The 8,359-nt window shown below is 46.6% G+C and overlaps 1 long non-coding RNA gene across 2 annotated transcripts; it reads left to right on the top strand.

Annotated features, from left to right (window-relative positions):
• The first annotated feature begins 5,533 nt into the window (after window positions 1-5,533).
• Window positions 5,534-6,194, top strand: LOC122681720. 2 transcript variants are annotated; one of them, XR_006337084.1, is made up of 3 exons: window positions 5,534-5,572; window positions 5,680-5,798; window positions 6,019-6,194. It is a non-coding gene; the product is annotated as an uncharacterized LOC122681720 (long non-coding RNA). The 2 variants fall into 2 exon arrangements; XR_006337083.1 differs by lacking the exon at window positions 5,534-5,572 and having other exon boundaries at window positions 5,631-5,798.
• Window positions 6,195-8,359: the final 2,165 nt, after the last annotated feature.

Raw genomic sequence — 8,359 nt, forward strand, 5'->3', positions numbered from 1 at the left:
AGTTACCCTCAAATATTAACCAGACCTTAGAATGCATTGAGAGAAAGAAAGCATATACATCAATGAGGCACTTGAGGACTGTGCCTCCCCAGTGTTTGGGCTTCCTGTTTTAATGGTCAGGTCCAGAGAGAAGTGGTTCAAGTGATGATGACTCTGGAAATCCCATCATCAAGAACCAGTTGAAGAAGCTCAAGGATTTGAGTGTGAAACAAGAAGGCTTATAGGAGACTTGCTAGCTGTCCTCTAATATATGGAGGACCATCATGGGAAAGGAGTAATAGATTTATTCTATGATACTCCAGAGGGGCAAGATTAAAATGAATGAAAGAAAGATACAGGAAGAGCTTCAACTCAACACATGGAAGACTTTTCCAAAATGAATGTCTTATATCGTAGTTAACTCCCACCCCTGGAAATATCCACCTAGGGATAGTACAGAGAAGACTTTTGGAATCTAGGGAGATACAATATCTGAACAAAATGCGGGATCCTTCATGGTGGAAATTCCAAGCACTGTGGCAGCTGCAATGCTCATCAATTTGGACCATGAAAGCAGCTGTCTCCTGCCCCTACAGTAACCAGAGGATGGCTCTGGTCCTAGAATCAGATTACTTTTCCCCTTAGTTTTGAAGGTTGGTAATAAATCAATAGCTTTGTTGTAGCCAGACTGAAGTTCTGGCTTTTCACATTGGCAACAACAATCTCTCATTTGACTGGAATGCAATTTGAGTAAAATTAACTCACTTTCCATATGGTCAGGTGTGCAGAAAGCCCCGAGTCCTGATTCATTTTTCCTGGATTGTGATTCTTTCATATTCATCTGCACTGTTTAAGGTCTCCAATTTATAGCTGATGAGACATTGAGGTGGTCTGGGGGTTGACTCCTTACATTCGTTCCTCTAGAAAACTCACAGCAGCTATAAAAGTTGGCTATTTTCTAGAAATTGCACATTTATTATTTTTCATGTCCATCATGGGACACCTGCAAAGACATATCTGTGCTGACTTTCTAAAAGTTCAACTTGGTTTTCTTTGTCCTGCAAAGAGCACGTCTGATGAAAGTCAGATGGGGTTTAGGTCATCAGTGGGAGTTTGCCAGTGGAGTTGTGCTTAAGGGATGGGAAGATAAACAACAACAACAGATGAGTGTGTGTCCTCAGGCTGAGACACTGATGATGGTGAAATGAGACAACAGAAGGCTGTATAAATGTACATAAACTTAAGAAAGCTCTTGGGTATTTCTGAGCCTGCAGAGATGGAGAAAAAATTTCCCCAATATATATGAAGCAAACTTTGCTGAGAACACAAGTCATTTTCCTTAATGTGTGTGTATATATATGTGTCATGATGGCTCTGGTAGATACAAGCTACAGAAAATTCTAGGAGTTTATCAGGCAAATGAGTAGATTTTACTCTTGCTGCCATCTCTGAGTCCAGCCTGAGAGGAAGATGACTTCTCACCTTCATTACCTGATGTTAGCACATCCAAGTGGGTGTATGATGCTTGGCAACACAATCAGTTAGGATTGCATTTACTTTCACCTCCACACTTTTTTTGTTTTGTTTTGTTTTGTTTTGTTTTTTGCATTTAGGAATAACTTGGTGGTCCAGTGGTTAAGACTCTGCCTGCCATCGAGGGGGATATGGGTTCGATCCCTTGTCTGGGAAGATTCCACATGCTGCGGAGCAACTAAGCTGGTGGGTTACAATTACTGACCCCACGTGCCACAACTACTGAGGTCTAGGAGCCCCAGAGCCTGTGCTCTGCAACAAGAGAACCCACTGCAATGAGAAGCCGGCACACCACAACGAAGAGTAGCCCCACCCCTGCCGCCACCGCCCGCTATAGCCAAAAAGAAAATAAATAAAACAAACAAATAAATAAATCTTAAAAAAATAAAAATATATATATATATATATATAGGGGCTTATATTGGGTGTCCAGTGGTTAAGACTCCATGCTTCCTCTTCAAGGGACATTGGTTAGATCCCTGGTCTAGGAACTAAGATCCCGCATGCCACATGGTGAGGCTGAAAGAAAAAATAAATAAATAAATAAATAAAATGACTTTTTAATATTTTAAGAATTTCTAACAGTCTGAGAAAAGAAACAAATTCAGAGATGAATATGGAGCAAGGTTGATGGGCAACCTTTTGATAAGTACTCACTGGGACATGCACTAAAAAGCTCTTCAAAAGGCCAGTTAAGAATTTGCCCCACGGCCGGAGGGGTGCCCTTGTCCCACCTTCTTCATGAAACCCTTGGGTGAAAGAAGAGAGGATGATGACAGCATGTGTTATTCTTGGAAGTTGTCTTGTGGTGTGGCCCTAAGGCAGCCTGCACACCCTGTGGGTACAGATCCTTTGTGTGTGGGTGGGTATGTGGGGGCCCGAGGCTGTGTGGGCAGACGGGGCAACTCTCCTGGTGGTGGAAACACAAGGACCCTTGGCTTCCACGTGTACAGAGTCTGAATTTGGAACAGAAAAGAGTCTTTAGAAATAACTTTGCTGCATAGTAGGATCTGCTGTGGAGCTTTGAAAACAAAACCACAAACAGTACCTATGAAAGTGAAGACACTCAGTCGTGTCTGACTCTTTGGGACCCCATGGACTGGAGCCCACAAGACTCCTCTGTCCATGGGATTCTCCGGGCAAGAATACTGGAGCGGGTTGCCATTACCTTCTCCAAGAGATCTTCCTGACACAGGGATTAAACCCAGGTCTTCTGCATTACAGGCAGATTCTTTACCATCTGCCACCAGAAAAGCCCAAGAATACTGAGATGGGTAGCCTATCCCTTCTCCAGGGAATTTTCTGGACCCCAGAATCTAACTGGGGTCTCCTGCATTGCAGGTGGATTCTTTACCAGCTTAGCTACCAGGGAAGAAGCCCTAAACCTATTGTTGACTGAAAAAAATAAAACACACAACCTGAAAGTTGAGAATTATGTTTTATTTGGCAGGCTTTCTGAGAACTTAAGCCTGGGATGCTACCTCTCAGGAAGCTCTGAGGGACCAACAGAAGAGGTAGGGGAGGAACCAGAGTATATATGAGGTTTGCGACAAAGACCAGTAGTTGGCACATCAAAAGATGACTGTTAATGGGAGAAAACCAGACTTCACTGGTTAAGAAATTAAGCACTTTTCTTTGTGTGAAAAGATGCAAGAATCCGGGCTCATTGAAATCACTCCTTTGATAAGTATCTTAACTAGGTAGGGCCAGTACCCTGTTCTTCCCCATCCTGAAGCTCCTCAGGGCGCTGAGTTTGGGGGAAGGGCTACAGTGGCTGCTGGCTTGATGGACGCATCATCCTTTGTCTTCTGAGGTGGCCGGTGACTTTTTTCTGGCAACACTACCAATGCCTGTGCTGTAAACCACTTGAATAAGACTTTCTGGTGATAGGGCCCAGGCATCTATATTATCTAAGCTACTAGATAATTTGATGTATATTAAGACCAAAAAACCCGATTGACCCTGGTCTAATCCCTTTGTCTTACATATTGTGATCACACAATTAACTAGCACCTGCACTGGAGGTAGATTCTCTGGTGTGTTCTCTTTAAATATAAATAATCCAGAAGGGGAAAAACAGAGTTGATTTTGGGTGTTTCCAGTCTTCCCACTCTTTCGTATTTGCTGTTTTGGCTGTGTTCTCATTCCCAGCCCATCCTCTTAGGTTTCTGTGTCCTTAAATTTCCTCACCTTCCTTCTACTCTTTGGTGTTTAGGAAAGACCCATTCACACTCATGGTGATTGGTGAGTATCTTCTCCTTTCCCTGGATATATTTGCAAAGCCTTTAAAGCCACTTCATTTTTCTGGGATTTCAGTTCTATCAGCTGTAGATAGAGTTTGGGGTTCAAGAATATGGTTCTCAAAATGGAAATGTAGATATTAGCAAATGGGTAGTGAAGGAATTCTCATTTGAGAAGGACATCGTCTGTCATCCTTGAAATTACATGTAGTTGCCTGAGTTCCACATTTTAATGGGAGCCTGGCCCCGGAGTGTGTTCAGTCCAAAAAAAAAAAAATTGATTTCATGCCAATTCTATGCCACAGAGGAACTTGGTCCATCTGTCATACGATTCCACAAAAATAAGTTCTTTTGTGATTCTTTGGGAAATCAGGAATTAGCTGTTGGTTGTATAAATGGGAAAGATGGGCTGAAATAAATTTCTTTTTCTAAAGGAGAAAATTAGAAAAATTGTTGGACTGAAGGGAGAGGAAGAAAATTGTTAAAAATGTATGTACAGTTTGTGAATAGTGAGCTGGCAGATTCTTTGAATTTTTAAAAAACATAGTTTTATAACAAAGTTTTTTTTTTTATAAACATGTATTGTTTCTATAATCAGAAAACACACATTTAAAGAATAGGCCCCATGCTAGAGGTTTGTGGAGCTCCAGGACTGAATATTCAGGCTGTCTCATTGTCCAAATGCTGGCCTCTTATAGGTGTTAGCATTTTACCAGCAGATGTCTATCCCTTTGACAGCAAACAGCTCTAGGAGACAAAATATTAGTTTCAAGTGTTATGAAGCAGAGTTGGTAAAAGTCTTTCTTGGGGGCAGTCTGAGAGGTGGTAGTTCAGGGCACCTGGGTCAGGGTGGGAGGCCAGGCCAGGCTAGAAGTTGTACCCTCAGGTTGCTGACGTTTTCCTGTCCTTTGTGAGTTGTGGAAATGCTTTACAGTCTTGGGAAATTGCTTGATCGGTAGCCTGAGGAGTTAGAGTGAAGGACTGACTCACATTCCCCCAGAAGATGCGGGAGACTGTGATCCTCCAGTCAGAACAGTCAGGGAAGTGACGGGTATGAACAGGAAGTGGCTTTATTGGTAGAGATGGTTGAGGGAAAGAAACTGGGGCATATATGCTTGAGGCTTATCTTTGTGTGTAAGAAACACGTTCAGTGAATATGTATGATAATTGCACTTGTGCTAATGCCTGAGCCAGGAGCCCATCCCTTCCTCAAGGAGCTCACATTTTAGTGCAAGGAAGCAGCTGACAAGCAACAATGAGAACAAATAAGGACGTGACATGGAGTGGTAAAAGGTGCCAAGTGTGGGGGTAAAGAAAGGGGTGAAGGGGTAACAACAAGGAACTGACACCACCAGGTCTGGGAAGGAGGTCACTGCTTGGCTTCCTACCCGGGTTTAGAGGGAATGGGTGCAGCCTGAGAAAGGCTGGTTGGTCTTCGGAGGAGGGGGGCACATTTCTCCGAGGAGTGGGGGGTTGGAGGGTGGGGGCTGGGGGCAGAGGGATGCAGATGCTCTATTCCTGGGGCCTGGGTAGCAGAAGGCTCCCAGCGGCGCACCCTGTCCCTGGGCTGGATGACCTAATAAGGCCTCTTCCATCTTGCCCGCTCACAGTCTGGCAGGAGAGAGGACTCCCTGTTCTCCCTGGCAGGCGCTGCGCAGGCTACAGTGTTTAGGATTTCTGAGCACTGAGGAGTGTTCCAGCCAAGGGCTCTCCATGTGACAGTCCCCTGAGCTGGGGGGAAGGGTTTGGGAAGCAGAGGGGTGCAGGAGGGCGGGGAGGATGCAGGAGAGAAGGTGGGGGGGAGGGGGAGGGCCTAGGAGGTAAGAGGGGGTGCAGGAGGGAGGGGAGGGGGAGGAGGTGGGTGGGAGGGAGGGAGAGAGTGCCTGGGGGGAGGAGGAGGGTCAGGGTGAGGAGCTTCCCATTTCAGCCTCTGGCACCAACTTCTCCGTTGAGACCGGGCAGACGGGGAAGAGAGATAAGAAAAAAATGCCAGGGCTCCGGTTGTACACAGAAGCTTTTCTAAAGCAGTTGGAGCTGCAGAGAAAGGTAACTGAGAAGGGAGAGAAAACAAAGGACTATTGAAACGGGGTGTCTGGGGCTGGGAGGCATCTCTGCCGCGTGGGTGTTAGAGCGTTTCTTCTTGCCGGTACCCCGACGGCCTGGCTGGGGCCAAGGTCAAAGGTCTTTCCTTGTCTCGTGGGAGGTAATTCGGGAAAGGACTCCGACATCTAGGGAGGGGAAGCGTGATCTCTCCTGTTTCTTCCAGGCTCTTCACACGCTGGAGCTGGAGGAAACCTCGAGATCACAGCCGGGGAGTCACATGCTGGGGCCTCGATGAGCCCCCAACAGGGAAAATTATCCGTCCAAGGCCACGCCCACCAGCATGCCATTCCTGCCAGGCCTGTCTCTGACCTGCCTCCGTAAATAAAAGCCTGTAAGGGACGTTTGGTTGGTGTTTGCCAGTTCTCTTGCTGTTAAAGGGCACATTTTGAGGCAGGAGGTCCAGGCCAGCGAGAGCTAGATGTCTCATGTCTCAGGGAAGATGGAGGGTTGACCAGGCCTGAGTTCAGGTTTTATGTTAAAGTGAACTTCATCACCTTTATCATCAGCTGCACACTAAGTAAGCCACCCAGGGAAATCATGTCCATAGCCTGCTCAGGGCCTTCAAGACCAGGCGGGGCCTTCTCTCTGCCGACTTGTCCTGGGCCTGTGAGTCCTTCCTTCCTGACTGGTGAGGAAGCAGGTGTGGGCTGGCACTGGTCTCTGGAGAGATGCTGAGTCCTGAGCCAGGAGCAGCCTCAGCGAGTCACTAGCTCATTGCTGTGGGACTTTGGCTGAGTCAAAGCTATGGTTTTTCCAGTAGTCATGTATGGAGGTGAGAGTTGGATCATAGAGAAGGCTGAGCGCCGAAGAATTGATGCTTTCCAACTGTGGTCCTGGAGAAGACCCTTGAGTGTCCCTTGAACTGCAAGGAGATCAAACCAATCAATCCTGAAGGAAGTCGATCCTGATTTCATTGGAAAGAGTGATGCTGGATACTTTGGCCACTTGATGCAAAGAGCCAACTCTTCGGAAAAGACCTTGATGCTGGGAAAGATTGAAGGCTAAAGGAGAAGGGGATAGCAGAAGATGAGATGGTTAGATAGGATCACTGACTCAATGGACATGAATTTGAGCAAATTCCGGGAGAGAGTGAAGGACAGAGGAGCCTGGTATGCTGAGGTCCATAGGGTTGCAAAGAGTCGGATGCGACATAGCAACTGAACAAGAATAATAACACAACCACCACAACTTCCCTTCTCAGGCCCTTTGCCATCATGACAGAGAGGGGCTAAAGGAAACTAATGCTTCTGAAACTATGCTAGTTGGAAGGTAAAAGAGGGGTTGAGGCCTGGGGGCCAGCTGCCACCTGACTTCGTCCGTAGCCCTGCTAGTTTTTTTTCATGTCATGAAGCATGTGATATGTTATAATATGTTTATGATATGTATATAACATAACACAATAGAATAAAATACTACCATGCTGGACTTCAAGGTAAGCCTGGACTTCAAGGTAAGCCTGTACTTGAAAGAAGGATTTCGTTCCCTAGAAAACTTGGAGTTTGACCCCATGGAGTTGACCCCATGCGTCAGGTGACTTCGGAGGTGACTACAGAGGCCCCTCAATCCATGATTCTATTGCTCATTAAACAGTCCTGAGCAGCGCCAGAGGACTGGCAGCATTCACTCTGGTTATTTAGAAGTCTGAAAAAATGCCAAGAATTCGCAGTTAGAAAAACACCCTTTGGCTCCTCATTTATCTGAGAGCAAAACAAACTCACTTGACGGACTGTGTGGTGCTGGGGAAGCGCCAGCGTGGGAGAAGCGCTCGCCGCCTCTCTGTGATTTCTAGCCAGCTGGACACTTGCTGTCCCTGGGACGTGCCTGAGAGAGGAGGGGGTGGTGTCCCAGGCCCACACTGGAGAATGTGGGACTTTTATGACCTGGGGACGCAACACTGACATTCTCACTGTTCACAGGGAGATGTGAGATCTCTGACACGTGGGGAGTCCTTGGTCTCATGAAAGGAGAGGTTGTATTATTGGAGGTTAAGTGAAGTGACCGGAGGTGATGGGGGTCACCTGAAACGTCCGCCTCAGGTTAGCAGCTTCCAGGGACCAATCAGTCGCCACCCACCTCCCCAGCTTCTTCTGGTGTGAGGGAGGGACAAGCTGAGGGTGAGCTGCAGCCAGTCACCTGTGTGTAAAGTTGCATCCACAACTCATTAAGGAAAGTCTCATTAAGGAAAAAACCCGAATTTCAAGCTGTAAGACCCACACCTGGGAGTGAGTCTCTGGGCCAAGTTAGCCTTCACATCTCAGGGCAGTTTTCTGGCTCTTTACTTCACTCAACAAATATTTATTAAAAGTCTACTTTGTGCTCAGCACTGTTGGAAAAGATGGGCTACATCTGTGAGCAAAACCGATGCCAATTCTTGCCCTCAGGGAGCTTCCCTTCTGATGCTCATTCACAGGTATCATGCTCTCCGCAGAGATGTGTTACCCGCAGGGGACTGGGTGGGACTTAGGGCGCAGAGATCAGAGCCTGGGTGTTGGTCTCAGTCACCT

The sequence above is a fragment of the Cervus elaphus genome, chromosome 23 (genome assembly GCF_910594005.1).
Source record: "Cervus elaphus chromosome 23, mCerEla1.1, whole genome shotgun sequence".
NCBI classification, from domain to species: domain Eukaryota; kingdom Metazoa; phylum Chordata; class Mammalia; order Artiodactyla; family Cervidae; genus Cervus; species Cervus elaphus.